The following is a 20,526-nucleotide window of genomic DNA, read 5'->3' on the forward strand; positions in this document are numbered from 1 at the left end:
GCGCTGTTGTAATATAATCCCAATTATGTTGAGCCTGACGATAGCATAGCCTAGCCTGAATATATACAGATCCCCTACACAATTTAATTTTCTTAATTTGCTGCTCAGTCTACTGTAACTTTTCCTTTAGATTTAATCACTATTGTCTGTTAGAGCAAATGTTGCATAATAGTAACTGTGGGTTTTGTGGATGAGATTCATGTATCAAAATCTGTAAGATATCCTGACCTACTTAGAGTGTATACTTTCAAAATAGGGTGGACAGGACACACTTTGGAGAAAATCCTGTTACCAAAAAAACTCTAAAAATCAAACTTGTTATTTTGGTGTATCTGGAGCTTTATGTATTTGCACATTTTGAATGACTACATGATCTGAAGAAGCTGATGCTGACTTACGATTTAGATTTAAATTTAAATTTAAATAGCTCAATGACATGTTACTAAGATAACTAATTCAATTACTTTTTATGTCGATATTAGACTTCTATGGTGCTTATAACTATGCACTATACAAAATGTCATGAAACAGTACAGTAATGTTGGAAAAGCTGGGAAAAATACCAAGATTAGAACGGAAGAATAGAAGATAGAAACACAAGGCAAACAGTGGAGGGAGAAGAAAAAAGCAACAATATGCTTCAATACATTTAAGTCCATGTAATGTATAATCCAAAAGATATGAAAACAATATTTTTTTAATAAAAGAGTATGTCATGCACTGTAGCAGTATACGCCAGTAGTGGATGCCTGAATTACTTATTTACTGAGTGATCTTTAATTTAATTTCCAATTTCCAATTTATAAAGCGCCCGAATCACCCCATTACGGTATCTCCGCGTTCGAACTGCTATAAGACTCCAAGGGGATACTAGATTAGAATAACGTTTTTTTTAACATCTTTCTAAACATCGTATAGTACGTACATAGTTGTAAGTGGATAGGGAGTTGGTGGGGGGCTTGGAGCAGAGCTTTGGATTAGGAGCGAAGGGGTCTGGAGGGCAGGTACCTCAATCAATCAATCAATCACTGCATTTGTAAAGCGCGCTACATACCCGAGAGGGTCTGAAGGTGCTGGGGAGGGGGGGGGGGTGCTACTGGTAGTAGAGCCAGGTCTTGAGGAGTCTTCTGAAGGCCAGCAGGTCCTGGGTCTGTCGTAGGATGGTGGGGAGAGTGTTCCAGGTCTTGCCGGCGAGGTAGGAGAAGGATCTGCCGCCGCCGGTGGTTTTTCGGATGCGAGGGACTGTGGCGAGGTCTAGGTTGGCTGAGCGGAGGCTTCGGGTGGGGGTGTGGAAGCTGAGTCGGTTGTTGAGGTAGGTGGGTCCGGTGTTGTGCAGTGTTTTGTGTGCGTGGATCAGGAGCTTGAAGGTGATCCTTTTGTTGACGGGGAGCCAGTGCAGGCCTCTCAGGTGGAGTGTGATGTGGCTGCGGCGGGGAACGTCGAGGATAAGTCAGGCCGAGGCGTTCTGGATGCGTTGGAGTCGTCTCAGGAGCTTTTTTGTAGTTCCTGAGGAGAGGGCGTTCCCGTAGTTGAGTCTGTTGGTGATGAGGGCCTGGGTAACGTTTTTTCTCGTGTGGAAGGGGATCCATTTGAAGATCCTGCGGAGCATACGGAGGGTGTTGAAGCAGGACGCGGGGACGGCGTTGACTTGCCTGGTCATGGAGAGAGTGGAGTCGAGGATGACCCCCAGGTTGCGTGCGTGGTCCGTGGGTTCCGGGCTGTGCCTAGTGACGTGGGCCACCAAGAGTCTGTATATCTAAAATTGTTGCATAGTACCTGACCATTATTTATTGTACTGAACCTTTTAAATAACTGGGGCCTAAGTTGTTTAAGGATTTGTAAGCCATGCAACAGATCTTAAATTTGATCAGGATGTTGCCTGCTGAATGGATGCTGAAGCTACTCCAATTGTAGTCTTAACAGCTGTAACAGCACCACAACCCGCACTAGGAGAAGCTAATGAATTTGCTGAACTAGCTATTGTTTGAGCATTCAGAGGACGCTCTCGGAGGGACGAATACACAACCCCGACAAGCGACGACCCGGGAGACGATAAAATACAGATTCGCCCCGAGATAAAACAAGGACACGCGACATATGGATGTATACCCACAGGGAATATTCGCGTTTCCAGACAAAATAAGCGACCGTGATTAAATCCAGTGTTTAACATGCACATGGATTGAAGGCTATTGTGCCAAGGTTTATAGTGACAAACAGTAAGCAGCTGTCACAAGCCTTCAGCCATCCGCAAAGGACTTTAGAGGTACTCCCCAAGTGAGGAGACATTCTTGCCAGAATACTGTTGTATCGGCAAACTCGATACCAGATTTGAATATAAATACACAAGGAGAAAATATCTTATGCCCTGAAGAAGGTGGCTTTATGTGAAGTTTGTGCCATCGAAACGCGTTGACGCTTGTGTTTTTGTTTGTTAAATTGGGTAGAATCAGGGAAAGTCAGGGATTAGTGACTTATGCCTAACACTGTCTTCCTTAAATCCAAATTGACATTTGTATGACACATTGTTTGTCTATTTGTGTTCTCCTTTTTGTAATATGCAACTTTTATAACTGCAAAAACTTTTTGCAATTTTATCATTTTTAAAGTGTGTATGCTTTGATGTTTATTATATAAAAGATCTTCTTGATGAACTCGTATTGACAATTAAATATATCTTTATATTTGATACTATCTTTTGTTTCACGACTAGTGCTTCAGACAAATTCGGTGGGGAGTGGGTTATGGAAGTGTATACATGAGCCTGTGTGTCGATTAAAACAACAGTAATTTTTGAGTAATAGCCAAAAGGTACACATTTTTTATACTCCTTCTTGACAGATACAACAATCGCCCAATCGTCTATCTGGCTTACTCGTGCAGAATTTAACTGGTTTTGCGCAATAATCCGCTAACACTGCAAAGTCATGCCATCTGAATCTCCAGCTTTGAATTAACCAAATGCAATTTTTAGCAAGGGCAAAAGTCTCCTTTGGGAGGCTGGTTGCTCTTTACTACTGTTTACAAGTTCCTACAGTGATCTCGCTTGGTGCATTTTCTTGTTGCATGTATTTGGGTGTGTTAATAGTGGTACAAACATCAGTTTCCATTGCTATGTGCAAGCCTCTAAGGTGCACATGCATCAACATCCCGAAAAGCGAATCCTAAATAGCGAGAAATAACAAATCGGTATTAAGGAATCGCATTTCAAAATGCATGAACAGATTCGGTAAATCTCAGCGAATCCTTAAAAATCGCGAATATTTACCGAATATTCAATAGCGATTTCTGAAAATACCGAATAGCAAATACCGAATTCGGTATTACCGAATTCGGTATTAGAGAGTTCGGGTATTAGCGAATTCGCTAAAAACGGGTCGCTCCAGAAGCGGGCTGATGACATCACAACCAGGAAGTTAACCAGCCCCACCCTCATTCACTGCCCTGAGGAGCTCACAGGAGGAGGCAGAGCACACAGGCTGAGGCAAGAGAATTCACCCACTGAAACCATCCACCCTACCTTCATCCAGGATGGACAAGGATGCACCAGCCACTGCAGACTAGGGGTGGGCGGAATTTGCGTAGTCGCGCTACGCAAATCTCTGCGAAATGGTTAAAAATCTCCGCGAACACGCAGAAATTCCGCGAACACGTGGAATTGCTTGTTCGCGATGCTTTTTACCTGTTCGCGACTGCTGTTTGCGTGCTCGGGGGGAAATATCTCGCGAACACGCATTTTGAGATCGCGAACAAGTAAAAATTCCGCGAAGCCGCGGAAAGCAGAATTTTGGGAAATCCGAGTTCTCCGCGTAACGCGAAATTACCCAAATTCCGCAAATTCCGCAAGCGGAGCGGAATTTGACGCCCAGGCCTACTGCAGACACGCCCAGGAAGAGGAAGAGAAAGTTCTCTGACAGGGAACTTGAGCACTTGATCGACGGGGTGAGCAGCAAGCATGACAAGCTGTTTGGCAAGCTGTCACTCAAGGTGCCCGAAGCTGAGAAGAGGAAAATTTGGCTTCGCATCAGGGAGAGGGTGAATGCTGGGGGAGTGACGCACCGCAGCATCGACGACCTAAAGAAGAGGTGGTATGATCTCAGGAAGAGGGCAAAGGAAAGAATTGCTGAGAGGGTCAAGGAGGCAGCTGGCACAGGAGGGGGGCCATCCACAGTACCTGCAAACACTGCCCTGGAGGAGCTCGTCGAGGGGACCATTGAGCCAGAGTCGGTCGTCGGAGTAACGCAGATGTACACCTCCGGCGCATCCACCACAGAACAAGGTAAGATGCATGCCTGCGCCCATACGCTGCGTATCGTATACCCATCCCCATCCCCCCAGGTCAATCACAGTGTGCAGGCAGAAGTGCATAACACATATGCCCTCACATCAGTATTGCATCATGGGAGTCGTAGTCATGTCAGCAAAGTGTGCATGTATAGTCACAAATGCGAAATAAATGAGATCAGCAGTACAGGGCCAACAGAGAGTCAAATCATGTAATTCATTGTAGGACATAAATGCAGAATGACAAACAAATGTACTCACAAAATAAACTAACAATGCACTGTTTCATACACAGATGCATCTCCTGGGGATTCAGATGATAGTGAGCACCTCATCATCTCCGAAACACCGGCAGATTCCAATGGTGACACTCCGCAGGAAGGTCAATCCCCACCACCACCAGCAACAATACCACCACCACCACCAACACCAGCGACAATACCACCACCACCACCACCAACACCAGCGACAAAACCACCAAGACGCAGGGCACATGTCCACTCCCTGCAGGTGATGGATGCATGCCCGAGTCCTGCACCCACAAGTGGGCAAAGTCATACAGGTGTCACACCGCCAGCACCACCACCAGCACGTAGCAGAGTCACGCAGCGGTGCAGGTCCATGCGGAGTACTGCCAAGGGAGCTGACCAGGCAAGGAACATTTATGGTGGAGTCCATACCCAGATGCTGCGTGTTCAGCGCCTGCAGGGGAGACACATGGGGACAATGAACCTCAATATTTCACGACTTGCCAAACATATGTGCACTCTAACTGACGCTGTGCGGCACATGACCACAGTTGTGGCAGAGGGAAATAGGGACATTAGTCAGAACCTCCAGGAGCTCACCCGTGCCATCCGAGCCGGACAACACAGCGAGCGTCGGAGGCATAGGCAGAACTTGCTCCGTTCCACAGCATTGACCAGGGCCATCACGAAGCTCTGCAACAGCACTGCTGTGTTGTCCCGCCGCTCCGTGTCACTGCAGGTGGACCTCAGACATTACTGTGGTGACGTGGCGAAGGCCTTAGGCCAGGTGACCACTGCACTGGAACACTTGCAGTCAGGGACATTCAGTGGCAGCAACTTGGGAGAGGAGGATGGCAGTGAGGCTGCATCCAGTGTGAGCAGTGTGTCGGTGCTGGAGACCTGCACCAGGAGGCGCAGTTCGCGCTGCTCCACAGCCACAGAGACACAGCGTGGTGAGGTGGAGGAGACACGCAATAGGAGGCTGGGTGTTCGCGGGAAGCGCCACTAGACATTTAGTCCTGCATCCCTGACCATGGTTGGGTAACCATGGCCCACTTTAATTTTGCATTTGCACTCCCGTGAAGCCAACGGTCATGTTTTTGCCCACAATGTGTGGGGGGAACTCTAATTTGCATGTCAGTGTAACATTACCTACATAAGTGCTAATGTGAAGTAAACAGTAGCATTACTAATGATATCCTCATGGCTCATTCCTACCTGGCTCTGAAATTATGTTGTGTGATGTATGTCTGCCTCCTTTGACCTTCAGCTGTGTTTGGAACGTGTGACTGTCGGTCTTGTGCGGGTGGTTGATCATCCCGGTAGTTGTCATTCCTGTCCACCTCTATGGGTATCCCCCTTCTGGTTGCAATGTTGTGCAGCATGGCACATACTGCTGCAATCCTGCAGCAGGTGTCTGGTTTAAATTGCAAAGCACCACAAGTCTTATGTAAGATCCGGAAGCGACTCTTCAGGATCCCGAATGTCCTCTCAATCACATTTCTGATGCTTATGTGGGCCGCGTTGTAGCGTTCCTCCTGTGGTGTTGCTGGGTTGATGTAGGGGGTGAGGATATATTCCCGCAAGGCGTATGCACTGTCACCTACAGGATGGAAGCAAAGGTTTAGCGTCAGTCATGATGATACATGTGTGATACAGATGTTATGAATAGGTATGTTTATGTACCAAGCAGGAGTCCCTCTCCGAATTCTCCATTGAGCAGACGCCTGTGGATGCCAGTGTCTGAATATATAGGAGTCGTGTGTGCTCCCTGGAAATTGTGCCACTATGTCCGTGATGATGTGCTTGGCATCGCACACGACCTGAACGTTGATGGAGTGATAGGACTTCCTGTTACGGAAGACGTACTCATTGGCTGAGGGTGGACAGATGGGGACATGCGTGCAGTCAATGCATCCTATGACATGGGGGAATTGGGCCACCTGGTATTATTCCTGTTTGGTGTGGTCCATCTGCTAAGGGGTTGTGGGGAAGCTGATGTGGGTATGTATCATTGTCAGCATGGCATCAATCAATTTACGGAAGAAGCGTGATAGTGTGCTTTGTGATACGCCTCCCGCTACCGCTCTGACCCCCTGGAAACTTCCAGACGCCAGTAGGTGCAGGCTGCATAGGACCTGGACGTGCGCAGGAATGGCATTGGTCCAACGTGTCTGGTGCTGCAGTAGCGGTTCCAGGTCAGCAATTAGGCGCATTATCATTGCGCGATTGAGACGGTACTTGTCGTATACCTCATCCTCATTTTGGCCAAGCAATGTAATGCGCACTCTGAATACTCTCTCCTGTGCTGTGCTGCAGCATTTATTCTCATCCTCCTTGCAAGCACGTAGAGGGCTGCCATTTTGTGAAAGGGAACAGGGTCTCCAGGCCCAATTTATATGGCTTTCTGATTGATTACATCTGTGGAACACTTGTGAGTTTTTCTGGGATTTTTTTATTTTTTCTGCAACTTTACCTCCTGGTTCTGATTCCCCTTAATCTGCTCATGCTAAATAGCGATTTTTGAGTCTTTTGGTATTTGCGACTTTTGATGCATTCATTAGCGATTCTTTATTTGCGATTAGCTAATGCCAGGCGCTATTTGTGATTTCGGTATTTCCGACTCTTTTTCTTGCGATTCTTTATTTTAACGGGGAAGTTTTTTGCGATTCTTTATTTTAACGGGGATCTATTTTGCGATTCTTTATCTTTTTGCTATTGGTGTTGATGCATTGGGATTCGTTGTTTGCCACTCGCTAGCGATTCAGTATTTTTGCGAGGTGATTTTTGCTTGATGCATGTGCCAGTAACTATTTTCAGGGAATCATTTTGTAATATCGTTTTTTTACGCTTTATTTGTTCTTGTGCTGCGCTGGGCTTATCAGAACCTCTCACCCACAGACTTTATGTGCCCGTGTCGTTGGTGCTAACCTTTTGTTTATCTTTGATATCTACTTTTTGGATTAGACAACAGGCGGCAATAAATCACCACTAAAATAGACTGATAAGTAGAACATATCTCAAGTAAAACTGTAAGAAATTGTGAACGTGATGTATTTTGTATTATTTCTGTAGCCTCAGATTAACACGTGCACATTGACTACAGTGTACAAAATAAGAATAAATTGTTATCTCGATTTATTTAGGATATTTTACAAGCTGACCAAAATGTATCAATTGATAGTGCAGTGAACAGTTTGAATGTGTCCATGTGTGTGATCATTCTGCTTAAATGTTTCATTCTCCCAATAGAAAAAGAAACATTGGTTTGCAAAGTCGCATCTACATCCTCATGTATGTAATAAATGGAACAATAAATATGTACCATAAGTTAAACCACTCTTCTTTTTTTGTATGCAATAGTCAATGCTCACAGTTTTTAAAAGTGCTGCCACTGGTTAATTTATTGCATCCATTGTTCTTTTCATTGGGACCTTTTTTATATTCATGAGATCAAATAAAGGTAATAACGCTGTTTCAGTGATGATCTATTCTGTCTGTTTAACGTGTAATGAGATTATTTCAAAGTATTTTATGTGTCCATTTGAATCATAAATTATGATTTAATCGTCGATCAACAATGAAGGTCAGAGTGCAGTAAATCGAAAGAACAGGTATTTTCCGATAAAGTGTCAGATTCCCAATAGACTCTGGCTTCCATGACCCCCCTGTCTGCAGAGTAATGGTGCATTAGGACATATCATTGCCAGGATCAGATGAAATCTTTTTACTTAAGGACTGCCTGGGAAGAAGGAGCATCTTTTACAGTAAATATGTCTGCAACAGTGGTCGCAGATACAGTAAAGCCGGTGATAAGGTTGTGTTATCTAGTAATTAAGAGTTTTGATAAACAAGAACATTTCTGAAAAATCCATACAAGACAAATTTAATTTGTTACACTGACAACTTTAAGATACTAAAAATTCCAGAAAAGTAGCTATTCTATTACATGGAACAAAAAATCAGGCACCATTGTGGTTGTATTTTATAATGTGCTTTTTACTGCAAGGCGATTTCTTTAGTGAATGACTTCTCGTTTTTTTCTTTTATTTCAACCCTTCATTTGGCAGTAATATGCCTGTCAATTATAGTCGAACCATCAAACATTCAGAACCCTTCCTGATGTTTTACTTATGCACTAATTCTTATGTGGAACAATATTAGAGAACATACTTCCTGTTTGAACTAGCAGGGCAATTCCATTTGCTTTTGTCTCTTTCCTATCTGGGCTGGGTAATTCTCGGCATTTACTTTTTATCGAGGTGTGCAAACTTTAGACAAGTATTAACGTAGAATGGGGCAGATTTATGAGGCCCGTTGCGCCATCGGAACGTCACTTTTTGTGACGTTCCGTGGCGCAGAAGCCTGGGTGATATTTATCAGGCAGCACTCATAAATACCAGTCCCTTTAACGCAGTGTTCTGCGTTAAAGGGGCGTGCAATGGGTGTTGCTGGGGGCGTTCCCAGCAACATCCATGGCCTTTTGACACTGCCCCAGATTTATGAGAAATCGTAAATCTGAGGCAGCGCCAAAAGCTTCCGCCTCCCCAGGGGAGGCGTAAGGGAGGCGCAACGGGGAGAAATATCTTTATTTCTCCTTGTTTTTCCTTTTTCTATGTTCATACAAAGAGGAAAAACCTCTTGTGATTATTTTTGTACAGAAAGGTTTCCCTTCCTGTACACAAATATTCATCTCCGCAACGCAGGCACCCTTGCACCATGGTGCAGAGGTGCCTGCGTTGGCGCAGGCAGCCCATTGTGCGCCGGCGCAGGGGAAAAGGACAGGAATGCGCCGCATTTTATAGATACGGCGCATCCCTGCCCTTTTCTTTTGCCGTAGGGAAGCGCAGCAGGAAGGCCTGCTGCGCTTCCCTACGGCAAAACCTCATAAATCTGCCCCAATGTGTTTTGTAAATGTCGGTAGGACCGCGGGAGACATGGGTCACTTGCCACATGCTACAGGCATGATTGTGCCAGCTGTGCAAAATGGCTTAATAGTTCCCTGTTTTCAGTTGTTCGCAAGTGCATCAGTGAAGTCTCAAATACAAATCTGAGAAATACATTTAAAAAAAGAAAATGAGTTGACATAAAGCACAATCGCCATAAATATACCCAAGGCGACTCTAATTTGTGCTGAAAAACATAATACAAGAGGTGTGTATTCATTCATTCTGAAGAATCTGACATTTTACCAATCATTTTAGAGGGTCTGTCGGGAATGTGCATCTGTTGTTGACCCATCTTCCTAGTGTATAGTTAGGACAGAGTCAGAGATGTTGTAAGACATGGTCAAAGTGGGCTCTGGCCTAGGGCCTGTAGTGACCGGATGGTCACGTTTGAGTCTCCATAAAATACGTGGCCTTTTTTGTGAAGGCCTGCGTCTCCTTTGTGCCACCCTTGCGCCACTTTCATTGATGCAGCGGTGGCATAACTCATGTGCGATGTTGCGCCATATTTTCGAAGTGATGTATCTAGGCAGGTGCGTCACTCCATAAACACCTGCGCTACATTATACCTGCATCAGGTATGATGTATACAGGGTGGGCTTTCCCCCGCAAGAAAGGGTCATAGGAGTGGCGCAGGTAAATCTATGAGATTTCGCTGCGCCACTTCTAGGACGCCAATGCATCAAAACCTTACGCCTGGCAGGCATAACGGTGACTCAGGCCCTTATACCTGGGGCTTGCCCCAGGTGAAAGGAACATTGCTAGAGTGGCATCATGCTTTCGACACAAATCCAGCAATGCGCCACTTTTGCACTGACAGATACGTCATTAATACTGACGTATCTGTCATTCCTTGTGACATGATGTGTCATACTGTAAATATGACGCATCATTGGTGTCACAAGGAGGGTGCACTGAGAAGTGTTGCATTACTGCTTTCACACAGCAATGCACCACTTCTCATAAATGAGGCCCACGGTGTATGCATCAGCCACTCCTAGAAGGCTGGCTTCCATACTCACCCCACACCCATCTATCACAGGTTTCACCACCCAGGTGACCCTGCCAATAAAAGGGGCCAGGCACACGTGCCCTGGCCAGTTCCAGAGAATACTACCATGGTGTCTGTGTTCTTATTAGCCATGCATGAGGGCCTGGGCCCTACCCATTACACTGGTGATGAGAGGATGCACCACGCCCATCGACACAAAGAAAAAAGGCCCTTCCTTAAGGGGAAAGGGCATCGTGACAAAGAAGGAGCAGCGCTGACAAATGAACGTGCCACCAGCACCCCAAAAGTAAAGAAAGGCTGGTGCATGCCCCTGCTTGCGGCCAATACGTGACTGACATAGAGACGCCCGCATCGACAGCATCCGGGAGGTGAGACCATAATTCCCGGGAGCCTGGCGTTGAGGGGAAGGGAGAGGCCACACCTTAAAGAGGTACCCTCCCCACACCTGCAGCAAGATACATCCAATACTTGGAATGATTCCTCCCCACCTGTGGAAGCTCAGGCTGGATTTGCATGCCCCTGGTGGTGATGAGAGCAGCATTCCTGCCACATGCTCAAGGTACACTGGAGTAAGAGTTGTGACCAGTGAGAGGCATCCCTACGCCTGGCCCCAGTACTGCGAAGAGTGCCAGTATGGTTGCCCAGCGCCTGTCTCTGTAGCGGGTGGCCGGACTACAGCGAAGCCCTGCCGCCTGTGATCAGTGGTAGGATGCCACCAGCAGGCACAAAGGACGTTCTTCCCCTCCGGAGGCGAAAGAGGTGTGGCCCACCCAAGGCAGCCCAGACATGTGTTTGAGGGGAGCCTGCAGGCCAAGAGGAATGGTGGTTGATGCGACACCTAGCCGCTGTTTAATGATGCCGAACTCAGCGGTTCTAAGTGGAGATTTCTCCATACTTTTTAAGCTTTGCATGTGTGCTGCATTGTACTGCAAACATGCAAAGTGAAAAAAGTATTAACGCATAGTTTTTGTACTGCAAGGGCATCCTTCCAGTACAAAACCTTTGCTTGACAAAACTCATGCATCTTTGACCCATGGTGCAAGAGTGTGTCAGTTTGCGCATGGCAGCCCATACTGTGCCAGTCATGTCGGAGAGAAAAACAGCAACATATCTCAGCAGATATGATGCTATTTTTCACTTTCCATTTGATGAAAAACATAGGAGTAACATTAGTTGCTTTTCTGCATTACGCTAGGTGTATAGGAAATATGTTTATTTGGTTTTGTATACTGGGTTGCACGTACTTCATGTTTCAGCACATTTATACATGTATAAAGTGGCATATGTCTCTTACTTTGTTTGATCAATTATGTATCTTGGAGAATCTTGCACTGGTGATGCCTATTCTGTGTCTGACCCAGTGGTGGTGCGTCCATTAGGGCGCTGGGGTGTTGAACCACAAGCCGCCTACACCTACAGCTCCCTCGGTGGCTCTGACTGAAGTAAACTATCAATGCATGTCGGTCAGCATGACGCCGGACCGCCCACCCCCTTCAGAGTCTGAAGGGGGTGGGCGGTCTGGCGTCATGCTGACTGACATGCATTGTCAGGCCAGGGGGTGGTGCGGAGCACACAGCAGGCAGTAGCACAAGTGCGCAAGCTGGATTTAGGTCGAAGATTTTTCCGACCAGCCCAGTCATGCGCACTAGTGTTGAGTCTGGCTGGCAGCTGCGTATTAGGAAAGTGAGGGTTGATCAACGCCACAACCCTCGGTCTCATAATGGGCAGGCGGGCAATGAGTATCCCTGCTAAGCCAATCCTGGCGCTGCTTGAGCAGCGTCAGTATTGGCTGAGAGGGGTAGTGATGCGTCTGTTCCTGTACGCACCAAAGCAGGACCCCGGCCCAGGAGCAGTCGCAGAGGCGGCGAGGAGTGTCAGGTAAGTTAGTTTTCTTTTTATATTAATTTAACATTGACCAATTGTATGCACAGTTCATACATTATGGTGACATTGCCACCCTTTGTGGTTTTGGAGTGTCTAATTCCTCTGGCATGGGTATTTTGTGTTTTTTTGTCTACATTGGGGCGTCTATAGATGTAGAGCCGATATTGGTTTGTCATTGCTTCTAAGGTTTATGGGTGATGCAGAATCCACGCTTTAATTAGCCGACAACCGTCCAGGCCCATGTAAGTGACGTATGTGTTTGTATCTCGAACCCCAGCCAAGGATAAGAATAAGTGCGTGCGGGCCCTGGATATAGTAGGATTAATAATTAAATGACTGACCAACGGCATGAAAATAGCGCCGTCTGTGTTGCTGAGATTGTTGGTGCTGAAATAAAAGAAAAGGAGCTCGGAATTATGTGAGTTGAAGTCTATTTTTGCATTTTTTAATGCTTACAAACTATTGAGGCTCACAAGGCATGAACTGTGTGAAAGTTAAATTGTGTCCATGAGGAATGCCAGAGAGGGGAGTCGTGCTCTGCATCTGGGTGCTTTTCAGACAGACTTTTGGTAGAACCACAGAGACACTTTGGGTGGCATTTTTTGGTGCCTGATAGAGTTGATGCCAGTGAGATAACTCAAAGATAGGCACGTGACAATTTGGAATCTCTGCTCCTCTTTTCATATTTTGGAGGCTGAAAAAATGAGTACCATAACCTGTGTGTAATAATAACACATACTATTCATATATTAAGGGTAATTCAGTCTTCGGCGTGCGCTATAACAAAAAGTGATCACAGTTCGCTTGACATCTGACACTGACGATACATTTAGCAGGTGTCTTGTGTGTCCCAGTGAGCAGAAAATCACATTTTATGTACGGTGATATTGTGTATTTGTATATTTGGGCTGCCCCTTTTTGTAAGAACAACAGATGATGGACGGAATGCTGAGCCAATCAAACATTCACCCCCAGTCACAGATCTGGGTTAAATCCATCATTTTTTTGCACACCACACCATTTCAGTTTAGACCCAGCCATATGCAAATCAGTCTTGACCCTGCTCCCTATGGGAACAGTCCAGCCCGCACTGCCAGGCCAGGTCCTCACTGGACCAGAAACAAGCATCCTAGGACCGGTTTCGGGGTTTCACCCCTCTTCAGCCAGGATAGCTTGAATCTGGTGGTGTGGTGAGCACGGGACCACGTCTTGGCATACCCTTCCCACTTAGGGAGACAAATGCAAAAACAACAGATGATGGACGGTGTGCTGTGCCAATCAAACATTCACCCCCAGTCACAGACCTGGGTTAAATCCATCTTTTTTTGCACCCCACATAATTGCAGTTTAGACCCAGCCATATGCAAAATCAGTCTTGACCCTGCTCCCTTTGGGAACAGTCCAGCCCGAACTGCCAGGCCAGGTCCTCCCTGGACCAGGAACAAGCATCCAAGGACCGGTTTCGGGGTTTCACCCCTCTTCAGCCAAGATAGCTTGAATCTGGTGGTGTGGTGAGCACGATACCCACGTCGGGGCATACCCTTCCCACTTGGGGCAACAAATGCAAAAACAACAGATGATGGACGGAATGCTGAGCCAATCAAACATTCACCCCAGTCACAGATCTGGGATAAATCCATCATTTTTTTGCACACCACACCATTCCAGTTTAGACCCAGCCATATGCAAATCAGTCTTGACCCTGCTCCCTATGGGAACAGTCCAGCCCGAACTGCCAGGCCAGGTCCTCCCTGGACCAGAAACAAGCATCCTAGGACCGTTTTCGGGGTTTCACCCCTCTTCAGCCAGGATAGCTTGAATCTGGTGGTGTGGTGAGCACGGGACCCATGTACACATCTGGTTTAAATCCATTGTTTTGAAACCCGTCTTAGTATGCTTGTTTCCGGTTAAGGGAGGACCTGGCTTGGCATTTTGGGCTGGACTGTTCCCATGGGGCACAGGGTCAAGACTGATTTGTATATGGCCAGGTCTAAACTGGGGTGGCATGGCGAGCAAAAGAATGATGGATTTAACCCAGATCTCTTGACTGGGTGTGAATGTTTTTATTTGTTCTGCATTCCGAACATCAATTGTGTGTTGTTTGCTTTCTCGCGCTAAGTGCGCCAGGTATGCCCAGACGTGGGTCCTGGGCTCACTATGCCACTGGAATCAAGCTATCCTGGCTGAAGAGGGGTGAAACCCGGAAACCGTTCTAGGGATGCTTGTTTCCAGTCCAGGGAGGATCTGGCTTGGCAGTTCGGGCTGGACTGTTCCCACGAGGCACAGGGTCAAGACTGATTTGCATATAACGAGGTCTAAACTGGGGTGGCATGGTGAGCAAAAGAATGATGGATTTAACCCAGATCTCTTGACTGGGGGTGAGTGTTTTGATTTGTGCTACATTCCGTCCATCAATTGTGTGTCTTTTGCTTTCTCGCCCTAAGTGCGCCAGGTATGCCCAGACGTGGGTCCTGGGCTCACTGTGCCAATGGAATCAAGCTATCCTGGCTGAAGAGGGGTTAAACCCCGAAACCGGTCTAGGGATGCTTGTTTCTGGTCCAGGGAGGACCTGGCTTGGCAGTTAGGGCTGGACTGTTCCCATGAGGCACAGGGTCAAGACTGATTTGCATATGGCCAGGTCTAAACTGGGGTGGAATGGTGAGCAAAAGAATGATGGATTTAACCCGGATCTCGTGACTGGGGGTGAATGTTTTGATTTGTTCTGCATTCCGTCCATTAATTGTGTGTCTTCTGCTTTCTCGCCCTAAGTGTGGCAGGTATGCCCAGACGTGGGCCCTGGGCTCACTGTGCCACTGGAATCAAGCTATCCTGGCTGAAGAGGGGTGAAACCCCGAAACCGGTCTTAGGATGCTTGTTTCCGGTCCAGGGAGGACTTGGCTTGGCAGTTCGGGCTGGACTTTTCCCATGAGGCACAGGGTCAAGACTGATTTGCATATGGCCAGGTCTAAACTGGGGTGGCATGGTGAGCAAAAGAATGATGGATTTAATCCAGATCTCTTGACTGGGGGTGAATGTTTTGATTTGTTCTGCATTCCGTCCATTAATGCCTTTGCCTTTTTGTAAGGGCATGGCTTCGGGAAGTGCGTGGGTACTCATCTTTGCAAAACACATTCACGGGCAAAATATGAGGAATTGTTATATGGCAAGGAGAATGCCTGTATGTTTAGGGAGTTCTTATACTGTACAATCAGCAAGTGCATGGTGTAGAGAATTCTTCTATGAGAGAGCACTGGTGCGGCACCGGCTTTTCTGAGGAGCAGGGACAGTGTTTACATGGCATGGATACTTCTTATGTGATAAAGAGCGTTTTTATGTGGTGTGGACAATGTTGGGGGGGCATTGCTGCTACTCTGCCATCTAAGTATAATCTGTGCTATGGCGAATCTCTTTTTATGTTCACGAGCGAACCGTGACTAGTGTGTCTGGTTTATAACTGGTCCACCATAAGCAACCCGACCCAACGCTCACATTTCAGTCCACTTTCTAGAAACACCATCACATTCAAAAACATACACAGAATATGCCGTAGGATGTTGAAGCCGGGCAGGACAGCAGAGACGTTCCGGTGCAGTCATTATCTAACTCTGTTTGCAATTGATATGTGCATAGAAGCAGACTTTGTGTAGATCTGCGCGATGTGGTGCAAGCGGCTAATGGTGCAGGCAGCTGTGGTGTGGAATGCAGTGGGTGCCGGCACAGGCAGTAATGATGCAACAGTTTGCGGCACAGCCATGCGGTGGGTGCAGGCAGATTTGAAACAAGCTGTATTGGTTCAAAAAGTCATTGATGGGGGCAGATATTCTAAGTGCTCGTATTGCTCTATTAACCTTCCTGCTTCCTCAAATTTGCTTGAAAATGCCTCATTTATCAACTCTTTTTTTCAAAATGTTCTCGGGGGGAGATGCCCTCCGAGCTCCCCGTAGGTTGGTCGGGCTCTCTCACTGCGCTCGCTTGCCACGGTGCAGTACGCCAATAATTTTACAGCCACCACTTTCAAATGTCACCAGCCACCACTGTGTCTGAATCTTTCTTGCACTGTTATTTCATCCTCTTTCCTGTCAATGATATTTACACTACTCCTGTCTGGGTTGGTAAATTATCTTTGCTCTGCTGTTGCTTTCATTATTCCTGCGCTATTTGTTCAAGAAAATTACAAAATTGCTTCATAAAAAATGGTAGTTTTCAGTATCCCTCTAATACTAAAACATATAAAGGAAAGATACATGTATCATTTTAAAGAATTCTTATAACATTTAGCCTATAATTGTTGTTCTCTTTTAAATATTGTCTGGGAGGTTTGGATATGAGTTAATAACACTGTGAAAACATTTTTTGTTTATTTTAAAAGTTTGACTTTCATAATAGTTTGTCATATTCTAGTCTTCAGAGGTTGCAGATAAGCGAGAACATTTATGTCCCACTGAGCTGGATATTTTCTAAATTAGTACTTAAAGGACAGACTTGCCAAGTCTGTATCTCTCTAACAAGAGGAACAGACATCTTGCAGATGTAACTTTAGTTATATATAAGTAACAACAAGTATTGATTCCCTATCTGTGTCACAGCACTGATATTGATGTAAGACAGACATTTATTTCTTCAGATATAGTTTTGCTTTAGAAGTCTGAGCTTGTGAAATTGTGTAGCTTTTTGTACTTCTATCTGAGACCTTTTAAGTGTCAGCATTTATGTAACCTGGCGGGTAGATTTGGTGCCTGAAACTGTAACATTTCTTTGAGTCTGCTATATGACTAAGTATGTAATATATGTGCAAACTTAGAGATCATTTTGCTTTTAAATACTTTAATGTGTATGATTCACGTTATGTGAGAGCAGATCTGTTGCTAGAGAGTTGAGTGTGCAAGATCTGTGTAATTTGTGGAATGCTGATGCTGTCAGATATGTAAGCTTGAAAGATAGTTGCAGTCTAAGAGATAGAATTGATGTTTGAGCTTTAGTTGGTTTCAATGATGTTGTAGAATGCGATTGTGCTGATATACATATTGTAATATTAAGCATTAAGTGTCCACAGGAATCGTTTTTTTGTTTAAATCACCTACATTTCCCAGCGTATGTGGCAGGCACCGCGTGGCGACTGCCACGTAGTGCAGGGAAAAGCAAAACCTGCCTTTTTTCCATTATGGCGAACCGACAGCACTCACCGCAATGGAAAAAATGCCTTTTGCGGCCGCCGTAGTTGTGGCTGCATTGTAATTTGATATGTGGGACCGCCGACTTAAAGGCAGGCGGTCCCCATCCCCCGGACGATGGCAGACAAAGCCATCGTAATCAGGCCCATTGTTTTTACTGATGAAAACTAGAATGTGCATGATCTGTCTTATATTAAAAAGCTCAGTTTTTTAAAATTCAGAATTTGTGACATTTGTGTTTATCCAATTAACTATTTATCAAAAAGGTGTATTGGAGCTGGATGGTTAATAAACGTGTACAGTTAGTGTAAAATGTTCCTGAAAATATTGCCCAATATACACAACATCTATCTTAAACAAAGGGTATGTTTAAAATAAATCCTTAATGCCTTTCTTATTTTTAGGTTCACTGATTTTTAAGTCTCTCTCCAATGTTGGCGGAACTATAATTGTAGTTCCTGTAAATCGATGTGTTTTGCAAATTGTAGCCCTTCTTGCTTAAATAGGAATCGGTATGGGTAATTGCATCTTGGAAATTAGTATTTTATACTCTTAAGTACAGCTTATTTAAACAGGGCTCCCCAAAATACGTTTTTGCCCAGTGCCCAATAATTCTTCAGAAGCACTGCCTGTGAGCTGTCCTTAGGGCACAAGACTGAGCTGCAAAAGGATGATACATTTCAAGTAGTTCTGAACTTGGGGCCCTAAAATACTTTTGGTACATAGCTCTCAAATTCCTTAAGATGTCCCTGGGTATTAGGTGGTCTGATTTTTCACAATTGTCTTAACTGAAGGAATGGCTTAGGGGCTTGAGATTAGAAGATGTTTGTAAAATGAGGAGTCCCGACCTCGGCTTATCAAGCTCATTTAACTTGTTGCCTGTATTGAGATCTGTGTAACTGGAGACATTGGGCCGATTCACAAAAGTAAAGTGAGACAAAAGTCTAATTTTATGGCTTTTGGTATTCACAAAGGGCATTTAGTACTAGTAAATATGCTTGTGAATACCAAAAGCCTAACTTTATGACTTTCGGTATTCACAAAGGCCGTAAAGTTAGACTCTTGTCTTATTTTACCTTTGTGAATTGGGCCCATTGTTTTTCTGATGAAAGCTAGAATGCGCAAGATATGTTTTAAATAAACAAAGCTCAGTTTTTTAAAGTCAAAATCGAAGACATTTGTGCTGATCCCAAATAGCTATATATGAAAAAGGTGTATAGTAGTTAGATGTTTAACAAACGTGCACAGATAGCATACAATGTTCCTGAAAATACTGCAATACACTACAAAATTATCTTAATCAAATGATATTTGAAAAAAAATCCTTAATGTTTTTCTTGTTTTCAAGTTTACCAAATTGTAGGTCTCTCTCTTATGTTTAATGAACTAGCCCCTCTTGTCTAAACAGAAATCAGTATGGGTAATTCCATCTTGGAAATGTGTAATTTATACCCCTTACTATGTATAACTTGTTTAAACAGGGGTCCCTAGAATATGATTTTTCCCTGGAACCCATTAATTGTTCAGATGAGACTGCCTGTCACTGTTCTTACTGCACTGGAATGAGCTGCAAAAAGATGATAAATTTAATGTTGTTCTGAACAGGGGCACTTAAGATACATTTGGCCCAGATCCCCAAAAATCCTTAAGATGTCTCTGGATGGAGCCAGTTACACATCATATTCTAGTATGTCCATTCACTGCTAGCTGGATTTTACAAGAAATAAATGTTTAGTGCGACCTGCATTTTCTTAGTTTTTTTTTACACAACCTACCAAATTCGGGTTCAGTTCAGAAACTTTTGTTTTTATCCAGTGACAAAACATTTTTGGGGACCAGAGCAGTGTTTCAGTGCACTCCCCAAAAGCCTCAATGGGCAAAAACTTTGCTTTTGTACTAACCGTTCAGTACTTGCTACATTCTTAAACTGTGAGACATAGGTTCTCTTCATGTTAAGCCTTTGATCAGGTATTATAACAGGCGATATAGAAGAGTCTTCATTTGTGCATTTTGGATCACATAAAGACCTTCTTGAAAAACCACTTGCAGTGCTTCTCTGAACAACTAAAATGCCTGAAAGGTTCTTGTTTTTGGGATTTATTTGAAGCTGATAAGGTTCTCTCATCGAGGCTCCCCAACTGTACAAGAGCCTGGAGGGACTTTACTTAGGAGAAATTAGGGCTCTATTAGCTCTACTTTAAAACATGCCCATTAGTCAACTGAGGTTGGAGCCTGGCCGATTGAATATAATTTCATTAGCTGCTCTCATCTTCATGAACTATTGTCACAGGCAGATGAGTACGCCCAATGAGACCTTAAAAAGCCTGATTTGGAAAGAAGTAGTAACCCTTTCCAAAATCCATCAAACGAATGGGCTGTGCCACCTCCAGAAGATCTTGAATAACCTTCATTTAAAGGATCTGTGGGAGTATTGACCAGACTATACCATCTTCAAAGCAACGGCCAAAGTAGCAGGCAAAAGTGTTTGCTTTAGAACCAACTTTGGGATCTTTGCAAAGTTACTAAGAGCACAGTTACTATTGCCATTTTTCACATCACCTACTCAAAGACTGCACCTATATATCAATCTGAAACATTCAACATGCCTTAAATTCATCAGATGCAGATTTGTGCTATTATAACCCTGGCAATTTGAAGAGCCCTGTCCATGCGCTAGGGAGTGTGGTAGTAGATTAGAATGATTGATGCAAATAATCTGCCTTTGTCCCCTTCTGTTAGACCTCAAAAGGTATTTTTGCATCCCTGTTTCATTTGCCTAGGAATCAGATCCACCAAATTAGCACTGGATGAGTGCCTGCATGAAACAGATGTTCATCCTCTGGCTAGATTTCTGAAGTTTCTGGTCCTTGCAACAATCTGACAGACAAAAAACAACGTAAATCACCACAGCCACACATGTATGGAGTCCAATCGATCATTCTCAGAGGATCACATCTTACAGGGTTTATCGAATTTTTGTT

The sequence above is a fragment of the Triturus cristatus genome, chromosome 4_2 (genome assembly GCF_964204655.1).
Source record: "Triturus cristatus chromosome 4_2, aTriCri1.1, whole genome shotgun sequence".
Lineage (NCBI taxonomy): Eukaryota > Metazoa > Chordata > Amphibia > Caudata > Salamandridae > Triturus > Triturus cristatus.